This window comes from Phyllobates terribilis, unplaced genomic scaffold (genome assembly GCF_046119375.1).
Source record: "Phyllobates terribilis strain yellow unplaced genomic scaffold, ASM4611937v1 Scaffold_56__1_contigs__length_8794411, whole genome shotgun sequence".
NCBI classification, from domain to species: Eukaryota; Metazoa; Chordata; class Amphibia; order Anura; family Dendrobatidae; genus Phyllobates; species Phyllobates terribilis.
Window position 1 is genome coordinate 1,181,216 of NW_027362816.1, and position 12,306 is coordinate 1,193,521.

Consider the following 12,306-nt stretch of genomic DNA (forward strand, 5'->3'; position numbering starts at 1 on the left):
GCTAAGTGTAGACAGATGCTCGTTCCACCCCCCCCCCCCCTTAATTGGTTCTCCTCCCTTCCACCGGTGTTGAGGTGGGTGGGAACAGCAGGGGGTGAGGGTGCTGTGCTAATATAGGTGGAGTTATGCATATCTAAAACGCGTGGATTGCGGCAGCAGCAAGCCGAAAAGTGCAGGCATGTAAGGGATCTAGAGGTTGACAACATGTCTTCTTAACGGGAGTCCAGGTGCCCATCTCCACCAATGGACTTTTCAGGATCCGTGGGTGGTACCGTAGGCCGAAACCAATTCTGGTTATCGCTTCTCGGCCTGCTCAGAGACTAATCCATCGTGGACGGTCCGGAGGACGAGGATGAGGACTAAACTCCTCCTCCCCCTCTCCCCTTATGTGTCTTGTCTTTCAATAAAGCTTCGGGCCTGTGATTTTCCCCTCCCCATCCCCTTTTTCCCAATCCCCATCCCTTATCACGGCTCGTCGTACTGTATTGATTGACACGCTTTTTCTTTCAGATTGAGTGTTTTGTGTAGCATAGGGGTGTGATGTGTCTAGTTAGTGCGTCATATCCTCATGCTATGTAAATATGATGTAGAATTCTGTGTGTACTGGGCTGCGGCACTGTACACTGTCTGTTAACTTATTTTCTGTGCTAATAATAGATATATTCAATCAAAATCTGTTCTTATCAGTTTAATATCTGATACGTCCCCTATCTGGGGACCATATATTAAATGGATTTTTAGAACAGGGAGATGGTAAAAGAGCTTGCTCTGTCTGTCCACTCCACGCATTGACCAGATATTGCAGCATTTCCAGGACCGGTGCACCCCTTCTTTAATGCAGTTTCTACAATCAGAAAGAATTGAATTCAATACATTTTGTTGCTTTTGCTTGTTTGTTACATTTTTGGAAGGACATTTTAGCCTTGCTTTTCTTCCCCTCATTGGATTTTTCAAGTTACAAGTTGCAGAAGCCAGATGACAAACTTGTTTTGGTTCAACTTCAGAAACTCTGCATTGCATTTTAATCTACTGTAATGCAATGCTATGTATCCAGCTATACCCCCCTTTCCTTCCTTTTGGATAAACAGCCATATTAGGCAAGCATTTTGGAGCTTTCACCTAACTAACTACAGGTGGTGAGATAAGCTGCACAATATAATTGTTCTTTCAGTATATTGTTGCACACACACCATCTATTTAGCAAATGCCCTTGTTATCAACAGCAGCCGTTTAAACTCACCTGAGCTAACAGGTATGTGCGCTGGTTATACTCTGCTGCACTTAAAATGTCTTTTTTGTCTTGCTCCAATGCCTTTTCTGAAACGTTGTCTCCCTCTGGTGGAACACTGACTTCTTTCATTTAACGCCTGCAGACTATAAAAAATAACCCAACCCAAAAAGTTTGGTTGATTAGTCTATGGCATTCTTTTAAACTGTTGCTTATGGCGGTCTCTGTGAGCTTCTCAGTGCCGTTCAGCCAGCCAGGTATCCTGCCTGCAGTAGATGGAATGTGGCAATGGAACGCTGGCTGCGCGTGTCTTAATAGGCTCTAAGCCTTTATATACCTGCGCACGGCAGCAGCCACCTTCAGTCTGCTGCTGGACAGCCAGCAGCAGCAGGAAAGGTAAGTAATCAGCAACACTCCTGCTAAGTGTAGACAGCTGCTCGCTCCACACCCCCCCCCCTTAATTGGTTCTCCTCCCTTCCACCGGTGTTGAGGCGGGTGGGAACAGCAGGGGGTGAGGGTGCTGTGCTAAAATAGGAGGAGTTATGCAGATCTAAAACGCGTGGATTGCAGCAGCAGCAAGCCGAAAAGTGCAGGCATGTAAGGGATCTAGAGGTTGACAACATGTCTTCTTAACGGGAGTCCAGGTGCCCATCTCCACCAATGGACTTTTCAGGATCCGAGGGTGGTACCGTAGGCCGAAACCAATTCTGGTTATCGCTTCTCGGCCTGCTCAGAGACTATTCCATCGTGGACGGTCCGGAGGACGAGGATGAGGACTAAACTCCTCCTCCCCCTCTCCCCTTATGTGTCTTGTCTTTCAATAAAGCTTCGGGCCTGTAATTTTCCCCTCCCCATCCCCTTTTTCCCAATCCCCATCCCTTATCACGGCTCGTCGTACTGTATTGATTGACACGCTTTTTCTTTCAGATTGAGTGTTTTGTGTAGCATAGGGGTGTGATGTGTCTAGTTAGTGCGTCGTATCCTCATGCTATGTAAATATGATGTAGAATTCTGTGTGTACTGGGCTGCGGCACTGTACACTGTCTGTTAACTTATTTTCTGTGCTAATAAAAGATATATTCAACCAAAATCTGTTTTTATCAGTTTAATATCTGATACGTCCCCTATCTGGGGACCATATATTAAATGGATTTTTAGAACAGGGAGATGGTAAAAGAGCTTGCTCTGTCCACTCCACGCGTTGACCTGGTATTGCAGCATTTCCAGGACCGGTGCACACCTTCTTTAATGCAGTTTCTAAAATCAGAAAGAATTGAATTCAATACATTTTGTTGCTTTTGCTTGTTTGTTGCATTTTTGGAAGGACATTTTAGCCTTGCTTTTCTTCCCCTCATTGGATTTTTCATGTTACAAGTTGCAGAAGCCAGATGACAAACTTGTTTTGGTTCAACTTCAGAAACTCTGCATTGCATTTTAATCTACTGTAATGCAATGCTATGTATCCAGCTATACCCCCCTTTTCTTCCTTTTGGATAAATAGCCATATTAGGCAAGCATTTTGGAGCTTTCACCTAACTAACTACAGGTGGTGAGATAAGCTGCACAATATAATTGTTCTTTCAGTATATTGTTGCACACACACCATCTATTTAGCAAATGCCCTTGTTATCAACAGCAGCCGTTTAAACTCACCTGAGCTAACAGGTATGTGCGCTGGTTATACTCTGCTGCACTTAAAATTTCTTTTTTGGCTTGCTCCAATGCCTTTTCTGAAACATTGTCTCCCTCTGGTGGAACACTGACTTCTTTCATTTAACGCCTGCAGACTATAAAAAATAACCCAACCCAAAAAGTTTGGTTGATTAGTCTGTGGCATTCTTTTAAACTGTTGCTTATGGCGGTCTCTGTGAGCTTCTCAGTGCCGTTCAGCCAGCCAGGTATCCTGCCTGCAGTAGATGGAATGTGGCAATGGAACGCTGGCTGCGCGTGTCATAATAGGCTCTGAGCCTTTATATACCTGCGCACGGCAGCAGCCACCTTCAGTCTGCTACTGGACAGCCAGCAGCAGCAAGAAAGGTAAGTAATCAGCAGCACTCCTGCTAAGTGTAGACAGATGCTCGTTCCACCCCCCCCCCCCTTAATTGGTTCTCCTCCCTTCCACCGGTGTTGAGGTGGGTGGGAACAGCAGGGGGTGAGGGTGCTGTGCTAATATAGGTGGAGTTATGCATATCTAAAACGCGTGGATTGCGGCAGCAGCAAGCCGAAAAGTGCAGGCATGTAAGGGATCTAGAGGTTGACAACATGTCTTCTTAACGGGAGTCCAGGTGCCCATCTCCACCAATGGACTTTTCAGGATCCGTGGGTGGTACCGTAGGCCGAAACCAATTCTGGTTATCGCTTCTCGGCCTGCTCAGAGACTAATCCATCGTGGACGGTCCGGAGGACGAGGATGAGGACTAAACTCCTCCTCCCCCTCTCCCCTTATGTGTCTTGTCTTTCAATAAAGCTTCGGGCCTGTGATTTTCCCCTCCCCATCCCCTTTTTCCCAATCCCCATCCCTTATCACGGCTCGTCGTACTGTATTGATTGACACGCTTTTTCTTTCAGATTGAGTGTTTTGTGTAGCATAGGGGTGTGATGTGTCTAGTTAGTGCGTCATATCCTCATGCTATGTAAATATGATGTAGAATTCTGTGTGTACTGGGCTGCGGCACTGTACACTGTCTGTTAACTTATTTTCTGTGCTAATAATAGATATATTCAATCAAAATCTGTTCTTATCAGTTTAATATCTGATACGTCCCCTATCTGGGGACCATATATTAAATGGATTTTTAGAACAGGGAGATGGTAAAAGAGCTTGCTCTGTCTGTCCACTCCACGCATTGACCAGATATTGCAGCATTTCCAGGACCGGTGCACCCCTTCTTTAATGCAGTTTCTACAATCAGAAAGAATTGAATTCAATACATTTTGTTGCTTTTGCTTGTTTGTTACATTTTTGGAAGGACATTTTAGCCTTGCTTTTCTTCCCCTCATTGGATTTTTCAAGTTACAAGTTGCAGAAGCCAGATGACAAACTTGTTTTGGTTCAACTTCAGAAACTCTGCATTGCATTTTAATCTACTGTAATGCAATGCTATGTATCCAGCTATACCCCCCTTTCCTTCCTTTTGGATAAACAGCCATATTAGGCAAGCATTTTGGAGCTTTCACCTAACTAACTACAGGTGGTGAGATAAGCTGCACAATATAATTGTCTTTTCAGTATATTGTTGCACACACACCATCTATTTAGCAAATGCCCTTGTTATCAACAGCAGCCGTTTAAACTCACCTGAGCTAACAGGTATGTGCGCTGGTTATACTCTGCTGCACTTAAAATGTCTTTTTTGTCTTGCTCCAATGCCTTTTCTGAAACGTTGTCTCCCTCTGGTGGAACACTGACTTCTTTCATTTAACGCCTGCAGACTATAAAAAATAACCCAACCCAAAAAGTTTGGTTGATTAGTCTATGGCATTCTTTTAAACTGTTGCTTATGGCGGTCTCTGTGAGCTTCTCAGTGCCGTTCAGCCAGCCAGGTATCCTGCCTGCAGTAGATGGAATGTGGCAATGGAACGCTGGCTGCGCGTGTCTTAATAGGCTCTAAGCCTTTATATACCTGCGCACGGCAGCAGCCACCTTCAGTCTGCTGCTGGACAGCCAGCAGCAGCAGGAAAGGTAAGTAATCAGCAACACTCCTGCTAAGTGTAGACAGCTGCTCGCTCCACACCCCCCCCCCTTAATTGGTTCTCCTCCCTTCCACCGGTGTTGAGGCGGGTGGGAACAGCAGGGGGTGAGGGTGCTGTGCTAAAATAGGAGGAGTTATGCAGATCTAAAACGCGTGGATTGCAGCAGCAGCAAGCCGAAAAGTGCAGGCATGTAAGGGATCTAGAGGTTGACAACATGTCTTCTTAACGGGAGTCCAGGTGCCCATCTCCACCAATGGACTTTTCAGGATCCGAGGGTGGTACCGTAGGCCGAAACCAATTCTGGTTATCGCTTCTCGGCCTGCTCAGAGACTATTCCATCGTGGACGGTCCGGAGGACGAGGATGAGGACTAAACTCCTCCTCCCCCTCTCCCCTTATGTGTCTTGTCTTTCAATAAAGCTTCGGGCCTGTAATTTTCCCCTCCCCATCCCCTTTTTCCCAATCCCCATCCCTTATCACGGCTCGTCGTACTGTATTGATTGACACGCTTTTTCTTTCAGATTGAGTGTTTTGTGTAGCATAGGGGTGTGATGTGTCTAGTTAGTGCGTCGTATCCTCATGCTATGTAAATATGATGTAGAATTCTGTGTGTACTGGGCTGCGGCACTGTACACTGTCTGTTAACTTATTTTCTGTGCTAATAAAAGATATATTCAACCAAAATCTGTTTTTATCAGTTTAATATCTGATACGTCCCCTATCTGGGGACCATATATTAAATGGATTTTTAGAACAGGGAGATGGTAAAAGAGCTTGCTCTGTCCACTCCACGCGTTGACCTGGTATTGCAGCATTTCCAGGACCGGTGCACACCTTCTTTAATGCAGTTTCTAAAATCAGAAAGAATTGAATTCAATACATTTTGTTGCTTTTGCTTGTTTGTTGCATTTTTGGAAGGACATTTTAGCCTTGCTTTTCTTCCCCTCATTGGATTTTTCATGTTACAAGTTGCAGAAGCCAGATGACAAACTTGTTTTGGTTCAACTTCAGAAACTCTGCATTGCATTTTAATCTACTGTAATGCAATGCTATGTATCCAGCTATACCCCCCTTTTCTTCCTTTTGGATAAATAGCCATATTAGGCAAGCATTTTGGAGCTTTCACCTAACTAACTACAGGTGGTGAGATAAGCTGCACAATATAATTGTTCTTTCAGTATATTGTTGCACACACACCATCTATTTAGCAAATGCCCTTGTTATCAACAGCAGCCGTTTAAACTCACCTGAGCTAACAGGTATGTGCGCTGGTTATACTCTGCTGCACTTAAAATTTCTTTTTTGGCTTGCTCCAATGCCTTTTCTGAAACATTGTCTCCCTCTGGTGGAACACTGACTTCTTTCATTTAACGCCTGCAGACTATAAAAAATAACCCAACCCAAAAAGTTTGGTTGATTAGTCTGTGGCATTCTTTTAAACTGTTGCTTATGGTGGTCTCTGTGAGCTTCTCAGTGCCGTTCAGCCAGCCAGGTATCCTGCCTGCAGTAGATGGAATGTGGCAATGGAACGCTGGCTGCGCGTGTCATAATAGGCTCTGAGCCTTTATATACCTGCGCACGGCAGCAGCCACCTTCAGTCTGCTACTGGACAGCCAGCAGCAGCAAGAAAGGTAAGTAATCAGCAGCACTCCTGCTAAGTGTAGACAGATGCTCGTTCCACCCCCCCCCCCCTTAATTGGTTCTCCTCCCTTCCACCGGTGTTGAGGTGGGTGGGAACAGCAGGGGGTGAGGGTGCTGTGCTAATATAGGTGGAGTTATGCATATCTAAAACGCGTGGATTGCGGCAGCAGCAAGCCGAAAAGTGCAGGCATGTAAGGGATCTAGAGGTTGACAACATGTCTTCTTAACGGGAGTCCAGGTGCCCATCTCCACCAATGGACTTTTCAGGATCCGTGGGTGGTACCGTAGGCCGAAACCAATTCTGGTTATCGCTTCTCGGCCTGCTCAGAGACTAATCCATCGTGGACGGTCCGGAGGACGAGGATGAGGACTAAACTCCTCCTCCCCCTCTCCCCTTATGTGTCTTGTCTTTCAATAAAGCTTCGGGCCTGTGATTTTCCCCTCCCCATCCCCTTTTTCCCAATCCCCATCCCTTATCACGGCTCGTCGTACTGTATTGATTGACACGCTTTTTCTTTCAGATTGAGTGTTTTGTGTAGCATAGGGGTGTGATGTGTCTAGTTAGTGCGTCATATCCTCATGCTATGTAAATATGATGTAGAATTCTGTGTGTACTGGGCTGCGGCACTGTACACTGTCTGTTAACTTATTTTCTGTGCTAATAATAGATATATTCAATCAAAATCTGTTCTTATCAGTTTAATATCTGATACGTCCCCTATCTGGGGACCATATATTAAATGGATTTTTAGAACAGGGAGATGGTAAAAGAGCTTGCTCTGTCTGTCCACTCCACGCATTGACCAGATATTGCAGCATTTCCAGGACCGGTGCACCCCTTCTTTAATGCAGTTTCTACAATCAGAAAGAATTGAATTCAATACATTTTGTTGCTTTTGCTTGTTTGTTACATTTTTGGAAGGACATTTTAGCCTTGCTTTTCTTCCCCTCATTGGATTTTTCAAGTTACAAGTTGCAGAAGCCAGATGACAAACTTGTTTTGGTTCAACTTCAGAAACTCTGCATTGCATTTTAATCTACTGTAATGCAATGCTATGTATCCAGCTATACCCCCCTTTCCTTCCTTTTGGATAAACAGCCATATTAGGCAAGCATTTTGGAGCTTTCACCTAACTAACTACAGGTGGTGAGATAAGCTGCACAATATAATTGTCTTTTCAGTATATTGTTGCACACACACCATCTATTTAGCAAATGCCCTTGTTATCAACAGCAGCCGTTTAAACTCACCTGAGCTAACAGGTATGTGCGCCGGTTATACTCTGCTGCACTTAAAATGTCTTTTTTGGCTTGCTCCAATGCCTTTTCTGAAACGTTGTCTCCCTCTGGTGGAACACTGACTTCTTTCATTTAACGCCTGCAGACTATAAAAAATAACCCAACCCAAAAAGTTTGGTTGATTAGTCTATGGCATTCTTTTAAACTGTTGCTTATGGCGGTCTCTGTGAGCTTCTCAGTGCCGTTCAGCCAGCCAGGTATCCTGCCTGCAGTAGATGGAATGTGGCAATGGAACGCTGGCTGCGCGTGTCATAATAGGCTCTGAGCCTTTATATACCTGCACACGGCAGCAGCCACCTTCAGTCTGCTGCTGGACAGCCAGCAGCAGCAGGAAAGGTAAGTAATCAGCAACACTCCTGCTAAGTGTAGACAGCTGCTCGTTCCACCCCCCCCCCCTTAATTGGTTCTCCTCCCTTCCACCGGTGTTGAGGTGTGTGGGAACAGCAGGGGGTGAGGGTGCTGTGCTAATATAGGTGGAGTTATGCATATCTAAAACGCGTGGATTGCGGCAGCAGCAAGCCGAAAAGTGCAGGCATGTAAGGGATCTAGAGGTTGACAACATGTCTTCTTAACGGGAGTCCAGGTGCCCATCTCCACCAATGGACTTTTCAGGATCCGAGGGTGGTACCGTAGGCCGAAACCAATTCTGGTTATCGCTTCTCGGCCTGCTCAGAGACTAATCCATCGTGGACGGTCCGGAGGACGAGGATGAGGACTAAACTCCTCCTCCCCCTCTCCCCTTATGTGTCTTGTCTTTCAATAAAGATTCGGGCCTGTGATTTTCCCCTCCCCATCCCCTTTTTCCCAATCCCCATCCCTTATCACGGTTCGTCGTACTGTATTGATTGACACGCTTTTTCTTTCAGATTGAGTGTTTTGTGTAGCATAGGGGTGTGATGTGTCTAGTTAGTGCGTCGTATCCTCATGCTATGTAAATATGATGTAGAATTCTGTGTGTACTGGGCTGCGGCACTGTACACTGTCTGTTAACTTATTTTCTGTGCTAATAATAGATATATTCAATCAAAATCTGTTCTTATCAGTTTAATATCTGATACGTCCCCTATCTGGGGACCATATATTAAATGGATTTTTAGAACAGGGAGATGGTAAAAGAGCTTGCTCTGTCTGTCCACTCCACGCATTGACCAGATATTGCAGCATTTCCAGGACCGGTGCACCCCTTCTTTAATGCAGTTTCTACAATCAGAAAGAATTGAATTCAATACATTTTGTTGCTTTTGCTTGTTTGTTACATTTTTGGAAGGACATTTTAGCCTTGCTTTTCTTCCCCTCATTGGATTTTTCAAGTTACAAGTTGCAGAAGCCAGATGACAAACTTGTTTTGGTTCAACTTCAGAAACTCTGCATTGCATTTTAATCTACTGTAATGCAATGCTATGTATCCAGCTATACCCCCCTTTCCTTCCTTTTGGATAAACAGCCATATTAGGCAAGCATTTTGGAGCTTTCACCTAACTAACTACAGGTGGTGAGATAAGCTGCACAATATAATTGTTCTTTCAGTATATTGTTGCACACACACCATCTATTTAGCAAATGCCCTTGTTATCAACAGCAGCCGTTTAAACTCACCTGAGCTAACAGGTATGTGCGCCGGTTATACTCTGCTGCACTTAAAATGTCTTTTTTGTCTTGCTCCAATGCCTTTTCTGAAATGTTGTCTCCCTCTGGTGGAACACTGACTTCTTTCATTTAACGCCTGCAGACTATAAAAAATAACCCAACCCAAAAAGTTTGGTTGATTAGTCTATGGCATTCTTTTAAACTGTTGCTTATGGCGGTCTCTGTGAGCTTCTCAGTGCCGTTCAGCCAGCCAGGTATCCTGCCTGCAGTAGATGGAATGTGGCAATGGAACGCTGGCTGCGCGTGTCTTAATAGGCTCTGAGCCTTTATATACCTGCGCACGGCAGCAGCCACCTTCAGTCTGCTGCTGGACAGCCAGCAGCAGCAGGAAAGGTAAGTAATCAGCAACACTCCTGCTAAGTGTAGACAGCTGCTCATTCCACCCCCCCCCCCTTAATTGGTTCTCCTCCCTTCCACCGGTGTTGAGGCGGGTGGGAACAGCAGGGGGTGAGGGTGCTGTGCTAAAATAGGAGGAGTTATGGAGATCTAAAACGCGTGGATTGCAGCAGCAGCAAGCCGAAAAGTGCAGGCATGTAAGGGATCTAGAGGTTGACAACATGTCTTCTTAACGGGAGTCCAGGTGCCCATCTCCACCAATGGACTTTTCAGGATCCGAGGGTGGTACCGTAGGCCGAAACCAATTCTGGTTATCGCTTCTCGGCCTGCTCAGAGACTATTCCATCGTGGACGGTCCGGAGGACGAGGATGAGGACTAAACTCCTCCTCCCCCTCTCCCCTTATGTGTCTTGTCTTTCAATAAAGCTTCGGGCCTGTGATTTTCCCCTCCCCATCCCCTTTTTCCCAATCCCCATCCCTTATCACAGCTCGTCGTACTGTATTGATTGACACGCTTTTTCTTTCAGATTGAGTGTTTTGTGTAGCATAGGGGTGTGATGTGTCTAGTTAGTGCGTCGTATCCTCATGCTATGTAAATATGATGTAGAATTCTGTGTGTACTGGGCTGTGGCACTGTACACTGTCTGTTAACTTATTTTCTGTGCTAATAAAAGATATATTCAACCAAAATCTGTTTTTATCAGTTTAATATCTGATACGTCCCCTATCTGGGGACCATATATTAAATGGATTTTTAGAACAGGGAGATGGTAAAAGAGCTTGCTCTGTCCACTCCACGCGTTGACCTGGTATTGCAGCATTTCCAGGACCGGTGCACTCCTTCTTTAATGCAGTTTCTAAAATCAGAAAGAATTGAATTCAATACATTTTGTTGCTTTTGCTTGTTTGTTGCATTTTTGGAAGGACATTTTAGCCTTGCTTTTCTTCCCCTCATTGGATTTTTCATGTTACAAGTTGCAGAAGCCAGATGACAAACTTGTTTTGGTTCAACTTCAGAAACTCTGCATTGCATTTTAATCTACTGTAATGCAATGCTATGTATCCAGCTATATCCCCCTTTTCTTCCTTTTGGATAAACAGCCATATTAGGCAAGCATTTTGGAGCTTTCACCTAACTAACTACAGGTGGTGAGATAAGCTGCACAATATAATTGTTCTTTCAGTATATTGTTGCACACACACCATCTATTTAGCAAATGCCTTTGTTATCAACAGCAGCCGTTTAAACTCACCTGAGCTAACAGGTATGTGCGCTGGTTATACTCTGCTGCACTTAAAATTTCTTTTTTGGCTTGCTCCAATGCCTTTTCTGAAACATTGTCTCCCTCTGGTGGAACACTGACTTCTTTCATTTAACGCCTGCAGACTATAAAAAATAACCCAACCCAAAAAGTTTGGTTGATTAGTCTGTGGCATTCTTTTAAACTGTTGCTTATGGCGGTCTCTGTGAGCTTCTCAGTGCCGTTCAGCCAGCCAGGTATCCTGCCTGCAGTAGATGGAATGTGGCAATGGAACGCTGGCTGCGCGTGTCACAATAGGCTCTGAGCCTTTATATACCTGCGCACGGCAGCAGCCACCTTCAGTCTGCTGCTGGACAGCCAGCAGCAGCAAGAAAGGTAAGTAATCAGCAGCACTCCTGCTAAGTGTAGACAGCTGCTCGTTCCACCCCCCCCCCTTAATTGGTTCTCCTCCCTTCCACCGGTGTTGAGGTGGGTGGGAACAGCAGGGGGTGAGGGTGCTGTGCTAATATAGGTGGAGTTATGCATATCTAAAACGCGTGGATTGCGGCAGCAGCAAGCCGAAAAGTGCAGGCATGTAAGGGATCTAGAGGTTGACAACATGTCTTCTTAACGGGAGTCCAGGTGCCCATCTCCACCAATGGACTTTTCAGGATCCGAGGGTGGTACCGTAGGCCGAAACCAATTCTGGTTATCGCTTCTCGGCCTGCTCAGAGACTAATCCATCGTGGACGGTCCGGAGGACGAGGATGAGGACTAAACTCCTCCTCCCCCTCTCCCCTTATGTGTCTTGTCTTTCAATAAAGCTTTGGGCCTGTGATTTTCCCCTCCCCATCCCCTTTTTCCCAATCCCCATCCCTTATCACGGTTCGTCGTACTGTATTGATTGACACGCTTTTTCTTTCAGATTGAGTGTTTTGTGTAGCATAGGGGTGTGATGTGTCTAGTTAGTGCGTCGTATCCTCATGCTATGTAAATATGATGTAGATGTAGTGCCGGCGTCCCTGCCCTCTGCTAGGCAGGGACGCTGCTCCTCTCACCGCTCTGCTCCGTGCCCGGCTTCCTCCCCCCGCTCTGCTGTCAGCGCGCGCTCCGTCCCGGCGTCCTCCTCCTGCTCTGCTCTCAGCGCGCGCTCCTTCCCGGCCCCTGTGCTTAGGGCGCGCGCGCTCCCCTCCTCTTAAAGGGGCCGCGCGCGCCGCCCTAA

At 45.8% G+C, this 12,306-nt stretch overlaps 2 protein-coding genes and 7 pseudogenes across 2 annotated transcripts in view; 7 read left to right on the top strand and 2 right to left on the bottom strand.

Annotated features, from left to right (window-relative positions):
- LOC141192230 (uncharacterized) overlaps positions 1–12,306 on the bottom strand; it is a 480,396-nt gene that overhangs the window by 420,959 nt on the left and 47,131 nt on the right. The window lies entirely within an intron of this gene.
- Positions 1–12,306, bottom strand: part of LOC141192229 (uncharacterized) — a 421,525-nt gene that overhangs the window by 273,367 nt on the left and 135,852 nt on the right. The gene's annotated exons all lie outside the window — the stretch shown is intronic.
- On the top strand, positions 658–830 carry LOC141192307 (U2 spliceosomal RNA; annotated as a pseudogene).
- Positions 2,303–2,471, top strand: LOC141192305 (U2 spliceosomal RNA; annotated as a pseudogene).
- On the top strand, positions 3,944–4,116 carry LOC141192308 (U2 spliceosomal RNA; annotated as a pseudogene).
- Positions 5,589–5,757, top strand: LOC141192306 (U2 spliceosomal RNA; annotated as a pseudogene).
- On the top strand, positions 7,230–7,402 carry LOC141192309 (U2 spliceosomal RNA; annotated as a pseudogene).
- LOC141192310 (U2 spliceosomal RNA) lies at positions 8,874–9,046 on the top strand (annotated as a pseudogene).
- Positions 10,518–10,686, top strand: LOC141192303 (U2 spliceosomal RNA; annotated as a pseudogene).